At 42.8% G+C, this 14106-nt stretch overlaps 1 protein-coding gene across 1 annotated transcript in view; it reads left to right on the top strand.

The window, feature by feature from the left end:
- Positions 1–14106, top strand: part of SLC39A12 (solute carrier family 39 member 12) — a 102341-nt gene that overhangs the window by 29722 nt on the left and 58513 nt on the right. The gene's annotated exons all lie outside the window — the stretch shown is intronic.

Raw genomic sequence — 14106 nt, 5'->3', positions numbered from 1 at the left:
TAGTCCAGGGGTCGTCAGTGGTGGCGGGGCCCGGCTCCGTGGCCCTGATGGGTGTCAATTAATATGGCTGGTGACTTGGGGTGAATAAAGTTTATAGTTGTCGTGACGCCACCTGTGGTTTGCGGCTATTAAGCCGCCTCTGCTGAATGAGGCCTCCGGGGTGATGGAATGGCAGCAATGGTGGTACTGCTCCCCACAGGTGGAGCGGTGCCCCGGGGACACTGTTGGTGCTCGTGAAAGTCTATGGTGTAAGGTGTAGTGCAGGGCCGACAGGCGGTGAAAGGACCGGACACAAACAACAGTCTCTTTACCTTCTCCTCTTTTACTTTGCAAATGGTTAGTCCTGGGAGACCGTTACAGGTGGTCGAGGGCTCCGGCCGACCTGGAAGTAACTGAGGAATCTTTTTGGCCAGCTGAGTATGAGGCCTACTCCTGTTCTTTCCTTACTGTTATAGGACCCTGCTCTCTGGATTGGCAATGGCCCTCTTGCCACTGGGACTGGTGGTTCGTCCCTTTTTCTGTGTGGTAGGCTGCGCAGGCCCTCTCTGGTGCTTCTCTGCTGGAGTCTACACCGGGCCCTTGGGATGCAGCTGTACCTTCAGATTGCTTCTGGGCCAGGGGGCTTGCAGCTCTCCTGCCATCCGGATTCGGCTACCAGGGAAGGATTTTACACCCTGGCAACCACAGACTCCGATGTCTGAGTCTCTTCTGTGCCTCTCTGCAAATCTTGCTTCACTGGGCCAAGCTATTCCAGCTCTAGGCCCCAGTTTCACAAGACAGCACACTCTGCGTCTGCACTCTCTGCTCTCTCTCTACAGACTGACCACTAACTCCTCCCTCAGGTCAGACTTGAGGAATGCTCCCTGGAACTCCAGGTTCAGAGCTCCCCCTGCTGGCCTGAGAGAGGATGGTGTTGGGTGTTGGTACCTACTGGCCAATAGACCTCCCAATTACCTCCAGGCTCAGCATCACCCTTGGAGGGGCAATGCTGTTGTGGCGACCAGGTCCTGGGGCGCCACATATAATGATCTTTACACCTCTTCACACAGCATAATGGCCCCCACACATCCCTCCACACAGTACAATGGACCCCAAACAAACCTTCAGACTGTATAATTGCTTGTATACATTATAATGACCCACAAATAGACCCCCATAAAGTATAAAGGCTCCCTCCTAGCCCTTCAAATTTTATAATAGCCCCCCACATAGCCCCCTATATAATATAATTAGCCCCCCATAGTCCACCATATGTTATAATGTACCCCCCATAGTCTAACCATATATTTTAATACACCCTCATAGTCGTCCATGTAACATAATGCATCCCCATAGTCCTCCAAATATTATAATGCACCTACATAGTCCTCCATATATTATAATGCACACCCCATAGTCCTCCATATATTATAATGCACACCCCATAGTCCTCCATATAGTATAATGCATATTTCATAATCCTCCATATATTATAATGCACCCCCATAGTTCTTCATATATATTTTAATGCACCCCCATAGTCCTCCATATATTATAATGCACACCACATAGTCCTCCATATAGTATAATGCATACTTCATAATCCTCCATATATTATAATGCACCATTCATAGTTCTCCATATATTATAATGCACCCCCATAGTCCTCCATATATTATAATGCATCCCCATAGTCCTCCAAATATTATAATGCACCTACATAGTCCTCCATATATTATAATGCACACCCCATAGTCCTCCATATAGTATAATGCATATTTCATAATCCTCCATATATTATAATGCACCATTCATAGTTCTCCATATATTATAATGGCCCATCCATAGTCCTCCATATATTATAATGCACCCCCATAGTTCTCCATATATTATAATGCACCCCCATAGTTCTTCATATATATTTTAATGCACCCCCAGAGTCCTCCATATATTATAATGCACACCACATAGTCCTCCATATAGTATAATGCATACTTCATAATCCTCCATATATTATAATGCACCATTCATAGTTCTCCATATATTATAATGCACCCCCATAGTCCTCCATATATTATAATGCATCCCCATAGTCCTCCATATATTATAATGCACCCCCATAGTTCTCCATATATTATAATGCACCCCCATAGTCCTCCATATATTATAATTCACACCCTATAGTCCTCCATATAGTATAATGCATACTTCATAATCCTACATTATAATGCACCATCCATGGTTCTCCATATATTATAATGAATATAATGAACCCTCATAGTCCCCAAAATAGTATAATGCACCTCCATAGTCCTCCATAAGTTATAATGCACCCACATAGTCTTCCATATATTATAATGCATCCCAGAGTTCTCCAAATAATATAATGCACCTTCATAATCCTCCATATAGTATAATACATGCCCCATAGTCCTACATATGCTAACATGCAACCCCTTAGCCCGCTATATATTATAATGCTCCCCCATAGTCCTCCAAATATTATAATGCACTCCCCAGAGTCAGTTTTATGGCCATTGAAAAAATGAAAAAAAAACCTCTTCTCTTGTTCCCCCTACTGCTCTGGTCTCTGCAGTGGAATGTGTATTGCAACGCTGCACATATCGGTACAGCTGGCGTGCAATAGTGATGTCATTGTGCTGATATGTCAGAGCGCAGACACAGTGGGAGAATGATGGAGGATGGAGCGGATCACTCCCCTTTTATCAACTTTGGAGCCAATCTCCCTGATGCTATTGCAGCGTGAATAAGTATCTGCCTATATATATATATATATATATATATATATATACAAAAAAAACAAAACAACGGAATAAAATTACTTTAAATAACTTCAGTTACCTAATAATAAATGTTGCACCCACTAATCAGCCCAATAGGTAGTTCCAATAAGATGGCAGAAAAGAGTGCATGCTGACTTGTTGACACAGACCACTTGACTGGATCAATAGCGTCTACTTTGGACACATTATTTTGCTTGGCGTACTACTCTATAGGTTTGTCAGAGGCAGGCTTGGACTGGTCCACAGGCGAACTGGTAAATCCCCCTATGCAGGAGTTAGCACCTTCCTGCACCCTACATGAGCAATGTTGGCAAAATACACTTGACTCACCACATACAGTCTAGGTGTCACAGTATGAGTGCACCTGTCGAGCCAGGTCTGCAAATACACCTGGTGAGTGGCATAACACAGAGGGAACACCAGGGTAACAATACAATGAAATTCCCTGGCGCTAGGGCGGGGGGAGCGGGGTCACCACCTAACACTCACCTGAGGCTGATACCTGCACTCCCTAATGTCCCTAGATGGGTCCTTCCCCCCATGCCCTGATCACGTGCCTATGCCCTCCCTGGCCCTGAACTAACTCTGACTAGCGAGGGCCAGTAAGACGCTGTCTTGCTACTTCAATAAGACAACATGAGGTAGTAAAGTCAAACAGGTGGGGAAAGACACAGCAAATAACACTGCAGCAGTAACTTCTCACTTGCAACTGAAGCGACACCTCAGCTTTCTCCATAGACTGGCTCCTTCAAAATGGACAGGTATGAGCTATAGCCGGTATAGGAAGGAGTAAAAAGTGGATATTTATAGCAGAAGGCAGTGGCTGCAGCTAAGGTTACTACTACCTGTTAGATCACTGTAGGATAGAAATGAACCTTAACCCCTTCAGTACTGGATGGAATTTAATATGATCCAACTCATAGTAAACGATGAGCGAGCACTAAAGCCAATTTGTGATCAACAATCTGCTGTGACCTTTTGATCACAGATCTCCCCGAGGTCACGTCAGGCTGGGACTCACTCATGACACAATGGCAGCAGCTCATCATTCATTGAGCAAACTCCCCCATTTATTATTATATAGAACCAGTGGTACAATTGTGAATGAAGGTAATGTAATATTTGTATATAGTTGATCATTGGGCCCTCATAATCATTGTGTCTGATGAGCCCTTGACACACCATTTTTACACTGTTCAGAGGCATACAGTTACATGAAGTTCATGGGCCATAATGCAAAATCTGTACCAAGGACCTTGCCTATCACGTGCTATTTATAATCATGGTTGGCAACTCTCCCAGAAGAGTCAGCAAATCTCCTTGGCCCTGCCATGTCTGACTGAAACCTCACAGAAACCAATGATTAGGGGAGATTTTCCCTATTCACGGAGTCTAGTAAAAAGGCATAGACGGTCATGGTTTGAGTATTATGGTGTGTGACCTGGAAATAGGTACTCCGCCACGATACTCGTCCTCGGACTTTAGCAAGTATGTTTATAATACAAGTGTTCTTTATGTAGCAGATGGGTTTTCAGGCACCAAGGCCCAGATGTGACTTCTCCCTTTGCACCCTTTTGAACTGCATCTTTCAGGGATTTACTATTTTAGGTTCAGTTTACACCGTTTTGAGTTCTGCTACTCTGTACTGTTTTTGAAACAGAAATGGAATTCTTCTGGAAAACAATTCTTTTGAAAAATAGATCCAAACTGAAGTTGAAGTTACAAAAGTTCTGTTGACTATGAATTTGTCTGAGGTTTCATTGACTATAATAGGGTCTGTATGGGTCCAGAGTAGAGAAACGGAATTCAAAAATACATGTCATGTGTTGTTCAGCTCCACACTCGTGGGGTGCCACGACGGCATCAGACTCTGTTCACATTGTAGAGTCTGACAGGCAACCTGAGGTCTCCTAGTTGCTCAGCAGCCGGGCATCGGCTGATTCATTTCCATTTCTCCCCAGCCCTTCAAAAGTTAATTCCTGTGGATTGGTGTGTGGCTCCTGGGAGCTCAGGCTGCTGATTACCACCCACAGCCATCTCCTTCCTATTTAAGGGATGGGAGTCTGTTTCTCTAAGCCGATAATAGCTTCAGGATAGCTCTAGCGATTCCTATCTTTTGTGGTGATCCAATTCTTGGTGACCTGTAGTTTGCTATTTTGAGTGGTGTGGAAGTTTCCCTGTTGTGCGTTTACTTCCTTACTTTTTTCTTTATTCCCTCTCTATCTAGTGTTTGAGTGCATGCGTACGAGTTTTGGTTCTTCGTTGTCCATGTCATTTTTGTGGGGTTGTGTTATTGTCTTTTCTGACCCACCCCAAGGGTGGAGGAGAGGGGGAGTAAGATCAGGGCTCAGACAGGAGTCAAGGTCACGCTGGGGGCTCAGACCTCGCTACCATCAAGCCTACCTCCGAGATAAGGGACAGCGCAGAGTCTCTAGTCTGAGGGTCAGTCTAGGAGCCCCGATGCAGTAATTTAATACCTTGTGACAGCAGATGTGAACAGTGGGCTATACAAAAAGTACATCCTGGTAGTGTAGTTGTTAAGTGTGTAAAGTATCACCCACTAACCCACTGTTATTGTGTACTCATGGTAACACATCTCTCTGATTACAGATCTTACTCCCCTGAGAATATCCAGCTTGTCGAAGAATGTGAATATGTTTTGACGCCTGTTGGTTCCAGGACATGTGCTAGTAATGTGCGAGATTTCCATGTATTTTCAATTACATAACTTAGAATAATACACTTGAGCTCATTTAAGGATTACAGAAGAATAATTTTTGCTGTTTCTTTTGTTGGATTTCCAGAGCTGTTCTATGTCGCAGTCACTTAACAGCCCAACAAAAGAACGTACTTAGCTCTATGTTATATTAACTAACGCGGTATGAGGTCTTTCATTGCTTCTAAACAAGACGTGATTGATGACGGGATTCTAGAATTCTTTATTCTGAGCTTCCTGTAACCTAAAATACACTAAACAATCGTGCATTATCCTAATGAAGAAATATTCTCAAGTAACACTAAATGTAAAAAAATAAATACTTAAAAAAAATCTCAGGAATTCCTGAGGTAGCCATATGCCTTTAAAGGGTTGCCCAAATACCCTCAATCTAGTTGCTACAGGGGAAAGAGAAATTAAAGGACAGTAGCATAGGGCACTTTTAGTTTAGTGATAATTTTTATGGTCTTTATAATGGAGAGTGTAGAACAGACTAAAGACACGCCCCAGAGGATCCTACGAGTCACGCACCTTTGCAAAAGACCATAAAAATTAGCACTAAAAAAAGACACTATGTAATGTACAAAGCTGCTGTGTTAGAATCTGTATGCTGCTTACATCCAGCCACTGCCAAAGCAGTTAACAGCTGATAAGTGTAGGCTCTGGGTGTTGAATTCCCACCCATCAAAAACTGATGACCTATCCAATAGATGGTCATCAAGATGTAAGTGCCAGATAGCCCTTTAAAGCGACTGCCTCTTGAAGACAGCCTGTGTCTAAAATGCTTAATTAGGGCATATAGACATCATCAAATAACCTACTTAAGATCCAATCTAAGAGCTCGAACAGAAAGATGCCCTATGAGATGGGATCAGGTTTTGGCAGATTTGCAATCTTGCAACATTACATCTTCCCTGAAAAACTACAAAATAAAGGAAAAAGTGGATCATGTGTGTTAAATGGCAGAAAAATGTCATAGATTATGGTCACTAGGAAGTTATAAATCACAGTCCCTGCCCCAAGTGTCTAGGATTGACAGGGGAGCTGATTACAGAGTGTTATCTGTGTATATGGTTTTATATATATATATATATATATATATATATATATATATATATATATATATATATATATATATATATATATATATATATATATATATATATATAGGTCTTTAGCAGTACAACAGAGCAGTCATTAACTTGCACACTCACTAACAATAATGAGATGACTCTGGTTATTCTGCTCCCATCTGTACAGTAAAGCTGAGAAATTAGGACATATCAACTAATTGTGATTACTCTAGTAACCAGTATTGAAGTATAGATTGCAATAGTAACCAGTATGGAATATTAACTTGCCCATTCACTAACAATAATGAGATGACTCTGGTTATTCTGTTCTCATCTATACTGTAAAGATGAGAAATTAGGACATAGCCTATTGTAATTGCTCTAGTAGCCAGTATGGAAGTACAGATTTCTTTAGCAAACAGTATGGAATATTATCTTGCCCACTAACTAACAAAAATGAGATGACTCTGGTTATTCTGTTCTCATCTATACTGTAAAGCTGAGAAATTAGAACATAGCCTATTGTGATTGCTCTAGTAACCAGTATTGCTATATAGATTGCTCTAGTAACCAGTATGGAGTATTAACTTGCCTACTCACTAACAATAATGAGATGACTCTGGTTATTATGTTCCTATCTGTACAGTAAAGCTGAGAAATTAGGACATTCCAGCCTATTGCGATTGCTCTAGTAAACAGTATTGAAGTATAGATTGCTGTTGTAATCAGTATGGAATATTAACTTGCCCACTCACTAACAATAATGAGATAACTCTGGTTACTCTGTGCTCATCTATACAGTAAAGCTAAGAAACTAGGACATAGCCTATTATGATTGCTCTAGTAACCAGTTTTGAAGTATAGATTGCAATAGTAGCCAGTATAGAATATTAACTAGGCCCATTTACTAACAATAATGAGATGACTCTGATTATTCTGTTCTTATCTATACAGTAAAGCTGAGAAATTAGGACATGTCAGCCTACTTTGATTGCTCTAGTAACCCCTATTGAAGTATAGATTTCAATAGTAACCAGTAGGGAATATTAACCTGCCCACTCACTAACAATAATGAGATGACTCTGATTATTCTGCTCTCATCTATACAGTAAAGCTGAGAAATTAGGACATGTCACCCTATTGTGATTGCTCTTGTAACCAGTATGGAATATTTATTGATAAGTAGATAATTCTAGAAAAAAATCCCAGTAAAATACTATATAACTTTCTGGTGATGCAGTTCCCCAGGGGTCAACACATCCAATTACACTTCTCATTCAGACAGTGATATCACTAGTGAAACCTTAAATTTTCTATCTACAGGGGGCTGTGATATATTACAGTATTTACCCATTCTCTTACCGGACACTTTTATTTCCACGATCGTGAACTTTTTCAATAAATTATCTGCATAAAATTCCAGTCCCAAGTCTTGAATTAAAATGATACATACCAATGTATTTGAGTAATGGTGCCTTGCCAAAGTTAAGAGCGGCCAGGCCATGTTTTTCAGAAAAGACACGTGAACTGTCTGGCCCATGTGCCAAGGTAAAGAATAGCTATTGCCTTGATTGACACTATAAAAACTGCTTGGTATATGGACCTCAGCCACAGTGTAAGTGTAGAAAATGTAGGAGTGTACAGTCCTTAACACACAATAACAAGGAAACAGGCCCATTTTTCAACTTTGGAATGCTTTTATATATTAAGGAGATTTTGAGATTTCTTTATAATATAGATTTGAAGTTGATATGTTTTAGTTTATAAAAAAAAAATATACAGTCATATGAAAAAGTTTGGGCACCCCTATTAATGTTAACCTTTTTTCTTTATAACAATTTGGGTTTTTGCAGCAGCTATTTCAGTTTCATTTATCTAATAACTGATGGACTGAGTAATATTTCTGGATTAAAATGAGGTTTATTGTACTAACAGAAAATGTGCAATCCGCCTTTAAACAAAATTTGACCGGTGCAAAAGTATGGGCACCTCAACATAAAAGGGACATTAATATTTTCTAGATCCTCCTTTTGCAAAAATAACAGCCTCTAGTCGTTTCCTGTAGCTTTTAATGAGTTCCTGGATCCTGGGTGAAGGTATATTTGACCATTCCTGTTTACAAAACAATTCCAGTTCAGTTAAGTTTGATGGTCGCTGAGCATGGACAGCCACTTCAAATCATCCCACAGATTTTCAATGATATTCAGGTCTGGGGACTGGGATGGCCATTCCAGAACATTGTAATTGTTCCTCTGCATGAATGCCTGAGTAGATTTGGAGCGGTGTTTTGGATCATTGTCTTGCTGAAATATCCATCCCCTGCGTAACTTCAACTTCGTCACTGATTCTTACACATTATTGTCAAGAATCTGCTGATACTGAGTTGAATCCATGCGACCCTCAACTTTAACAAGATTCCCGGTGGCCGCATTGGCCACACAGCCCCAAAGCATGATGGAACCTCCACCAAATTTTACTGTGGGTAGCAAGTGCTTTTCTTGGAATGCCGTGTTTTTTTGCCTCCATGCATAACGTCTTTTTGTATGACCAAACAACTCAATCTTTGTTTCATCAGTCCACAGGACCTTCTTCCAAAATGTAACTGGCTTGTCTAAATGTGCTTTTGCATACCTCAGGCCACTGTTTGTGTCATGCTTGCAGAAACGGCTTCTTTCGCATCACTCTCCCATACAGCTTGTCCTTGTGCAACATGCGCTGTATTGTTGACCGATGCACATTGACACCATCTGCAGCAAGATGATGCTGCAGGTCTCTGGAGGTGGTCTGTGGATTGTCCTTGACTGTTCTCACCATTCTTCTTCTCTGCCTTTCTGATATTTTTCTTGGCCTGCCACTTCTGGGCGTAACAAGAACTGTACCTGTGTTCTTCCATTTCCTTACTATGTTCCTCACAGTGGAAACTGACAGTTTAAATCGCAGAGACAACTTTTTGTATCCTTCCCCGGAACAACTATGTTGAATAATATTTTTTTTCAGATCATTTGAGAGTTGTTTTGAGGAGCCCATGATGCCACTCTTCATAGGAGATTCAAATAGGAGAACAACTTGCAAATGGCCACCTTAAATACCTTTTCTCATGATTGGATACACCTGCCTATGAAGTTCAAAGCTCAATGAGGTTACAAAACCAATTTAGTGCTTTAGTAAGTCAGTAAAAATTAGTTAGGAGTGTTCAAATCAAGAAATTGATAAGGGTGCCCATACTTTTGCACCGGTCAAATTCTGTATAAATGCAGATTGCACATTTTCTGTTAGTACAATAAACCTCATTTCAATCCAGAAATATTACTCAGTCCATCAGTTATTAGATAAATGAAACTGAAATAGCTGTTGCAAAACCCCAAATTGTTATAAAGAAAAAAGGTTAACATTAATAGGGGTGCCCAAACTTTTTCATATGACTGTAGGCAATTATATCACACAAAATAGTTCAGAATTAACATTTACCAAAAGTGTACATATGTTAGCACCATTTTTTATACCTCCATTTATTTTTTCTTACATTCCATACTTTTCGAAACCTATTTTTTAGCGACCAATTCAGTTCTCTAGTGGGTTTGAAGTGCCTATACATTAGGAAACCCACACAAATTCCCAAATTTTAAAAAAGTGCATCCCTGAATGTATTTAAAGAAGTATACTTAATGATAAATGTTTATTTATATTTGTTTGCAGATATGCAATTTTACTCCATATTTTTCCGTAACGCAGCAATCCAAACCATGGAAACTCAACTTAATACTTAGCTTGTTTCTACAGTTTTTAGAAATATTCTATTTAGCCCCAGTATGCTTCTTGAGAATCTTGACATAAGTCTTAGGGGCACTTTGCACACTACGACATCGCAGGTGCGATGTCGGTGGGGTCAAATTGAAAGTGACGCACATCCGGCGTCGCAGGCGATATCGTAGTGTGTAAAGCATTTTTGATACGATTAACGAGCGCAAAAGCGGCGCAATCGTATCATCGGTGTAGCGTCAGTCATTTCCATGAATTGGGAATGACCGATGTTACGATGTTGTTCCTCGTTCCTGCGGCAGCACACATCGCTGTGTGTGAAGCCGCAGGAGTGAGGAACATCTCCTTACCTGCGTCCCGGCAGCAATGCGGAAGGAAGGAGGTGGGCGGGATGTTTGCGTCCCGCTCACCTCCACCCCTCCGCTTCTATTGGCCGCCTGCCGTGTGACGTCGCTATGACGCCGCACGACCCGCCCCCTTAATAAGGAGGCGGGTCGCCGGCCAGAGCGACGTCGCAGGGCAGGTGAGTGCATGTGAAGCTGGCGTAGCGATAATGTTCGCTACGCCAGCTATCACCATGATATCCCAGCTGCGACGGGGGCGGGGACTATCGCGCTCGGCATCGCTGCATCGGCTTGCGATGTCGTAGTGTGCAAAGTGCCCCTTAGAAATGAAGGAGCAACTTATGGATTTTGAGGCTTTATTATGATTTTTTTGAACAATTTTGAGAATTTTAACATTTTGAACCCAAGGATGTTTCATAGATGTTTATAGCACTGGTCAGTGAAAATTAGAAATTGTATTATTTATATTATATTTGTTTTTAATTAAAGCAAGAAAATATAAGATTTACATAAATCTATCTCTGATAACGATGTACTAAAAATGGCATTGTTGTGTTGCAATTCACTATATCAAAAGTTAACTCTGGTAGCTAGCCATTCTCTCAGTACTGTACATCAGGGCGTGAAGCAACGGCCCAGCTCACTTGTATGCTGCATTGGAGAGAATGTTGGTTTCCCAGTCTTCAATTATCGATATTCAATCTTCGGTGCTTGAACTCATAGTCTGGTCCTTCTCAGGTGACAGTATTTGGTGTTCGGTCTTCGGGTTACTCTGGTGACGATATTTGGTGTTCAGTCTTTGGATTCCTCTACAGATAGTAGCAGGGGTGGGATTCAGCCGGTTCTGTCCGGTTCTGGAGAACCGGTTGTTAAAATAGCAGCCGGTTCCCAGAACCGGCAAGAAACAGCTCTGGCGATCCAGTTCCCTGTATTCATTTGTGTTAGTGTCTCTTTAAGACACTAGCACAAATTAATCTCCATACCTCTGCGCCACACTTCCTGGTTCAGTGAAGCATGTCGGCTCCCTTACCCGGCGTGCAGCGACGCGCTGAAGCTGCAGAGAGGTCACTGCAGTGTGAGGAGGTAGCGCCTCCTCCTGACGTCTGTCAGCGTCAGTGTGTGCAGAGAGCCGCGGAGGAGGGTGGAAGACAGAGAAGCAGCCCCCGGTGTTTGGAGCAGGTAAGCGCTTATAGAGCCGAAGATACAGGGAGAGGGGCTGCATAAGAGGGCAGCTATATGGGGAGAGAGGCTACATAAGAGGGCAGCTATATGGGGAGAGAGGCTACATAAGAGGGCAGCTATATGGGGAGAGAGGCTACATAAGAGGGCAGCTATATGGGGAGAGAGGCTACATAAGAGGGCAGCTATATGGGGAGAGAGGCTGCATAAAGATGGCAGCTATATGGAGAGAAAGGCTGCATAAAGATGGCAGCAATATGGGGAGAGAGGCTGCATAAAGATGGCAGCTATATGGGGAGAGAGGCTACATAAAGATGGCAGCTATATGGGGAGAGAGGCTACATAAAGATGGCAGCTATATGGGGAGAGAGGCTACATAAAGATGGCAGCTATATGGGGAGAGAGGCTGCATAAAGATGGCAGCTATATGGGGAAAGCGGCTGCATAAAGATGGCAGCTATTTGGGGATAGAGGCTGCATAAAGATGGCAGCTATATGGGGAAAGAGGCTGCATAAAGATGGCAGCTATATGGGGAGAGAGGCTGCATGAAGATGGCAGCTATATGGGGAGAGAGGCTGCATAAGAGGGCAGCTATATGGGGAGAGAGGCTGCATAAAGATGGCAGCTATATGGGGAGAGGAGCTGCATAAAGATGGCAGCTATATGGGGAGAGAGGCTGCATAAAGATGGCAGCTATATGGGGAGAGAGTCTGCATAAAGATGGCAGCTATATGGTGAGAGAGGCTGCATAAAGATGGAAGCTATATGGGGAGAGAGGCTGCATAAAGATGGCAGCTATATGGGGAGAGAGGCTGCATAAAGATGGCAACTATATGGGGAGAGAGGCTGCATAAGAGGGCAGCTATATGGGGAGAGAGGCTGCATAAAGATGGCAGCTATATGGGGAGAGAGGCTGCATAAGAGGGCAGCTATATGGGGAGATGAGCAGCATAAAGATGGCAGCTATATGGGGAGAGGGGCTGCATAAGAGGGCAGCTATATGGGGAAAGGAGGCCACATAAGATGGGAGCTATATGGGGAGAGGGGCTGCATAGATGGGAGCTATATGGGGAGGGGAGGCCACAAAAGATTGCAGCTGTATGGGGAGAGGGGCTGCATAGATGGGAGCTATATGGGGAGAGGAGGCTGCATAGATTTGAGCTATATGGGAAAAGGAGCACATGGGATAAGATCTGCTGGGAAAAGAAGCCATTATGGGATGGGATCTGTAGGGGGAAGGTCGTCCGTTCCAATTTTAGCAGGGCTCCTTTAGTAATAGTTTTTAAAAATTGTAGAAAAACCATTTAATACAATATGACTGAAAGTGACGGGAACATCTGGTGCTGGACAGGAGAGGGAAGGTATAGGAGGGGAAGGAGATTTTACTTTAAATTACTTGTATTTTTTGGTTGAGGAAAGTGCGTGAAAATGGGTGTGGCTAACAAAATAGGTGTGGTTACAGAATGGGTGTGGTTTTCAACTGGGCGCAGTTTACAGAGAACCTGTTGTTAAAAATTTGAATCCCACCCCTGGATAGTAGAGCTCAGGTCTTCTTTGAACTTGGTACACTTCCAAATGATTCCACTACAGATGACATGCTCTGCTATGTACACAACTGCTCCCTTGGTAGTCTTGGTGCCAAAGCCACCTATTTGCTGCTGGCCCAGCTTTTAATATTTTGCAACTGTGCCACAGTTGTCACGTGACCAAGTGTCCCCTTCTAACTATTCCCTCGACGAAACACACTCTTTACAGTTCAGTTCCTGGCTGTTACGTCACCATCGGAGTCCGCTCCAGTGACTTTTGCTCCGATCACCAGGCGATGCCGTGTTCCTGCCGTGAATGGTGCTGGTGATGGGAGAGGAGTCGATGCCAGCGGCACCGGTGGGCGCAGACTCCGATCATCCACTGGGCTGGGTTATCTTGGGATCTGCAGCACCTCTGGCTGACTGTGGGTGGCGTGTGTCTTCCAGCTGAAGTTCCCAGCGTTCAGCTACAGCCAATTGGAAGACACCACTGCCTTCTTAGTTCCCCTCGTGTCTGCTGACCTCTGCCAGAGATAGTTCTGATTTCCTGGCTCCTGGTCCGCCCTATTCTGTTTTGTGATTCCTGTGTGCTGACTTCTGCGTGTTTCCTGACTACCCTACTGCCTGTTGTTTTTGTACCTCGCTGCCCGATCCGGATTTGACCTCTGCTACGTTTACTGATTACGTCCTTGCCTGCCGATTCTGTCCCTGTTCTGCTATTCCTG

This window comes from Anomaloglossus baeobatrachus, chromosome 6, assembly GCF_048569485.1.
Source record: "Anomaloglossus baeobatrachus isolate aAnoBae1 chromosome 6, aAnoBae1.hap1, whole genome shotgun sequence".
Taxonomy (NCBI): Eukaryota; Metazoa; Chordata; class Amphibia; order Anura; family Aromobatidae; genus Anomaloglossus; species Anomaloglossus baeobatrachus.
Note: the sequence above shows the minus strand (reverse complement) of the source record. Positions and strands in the feature narration are given on the sequence as shown.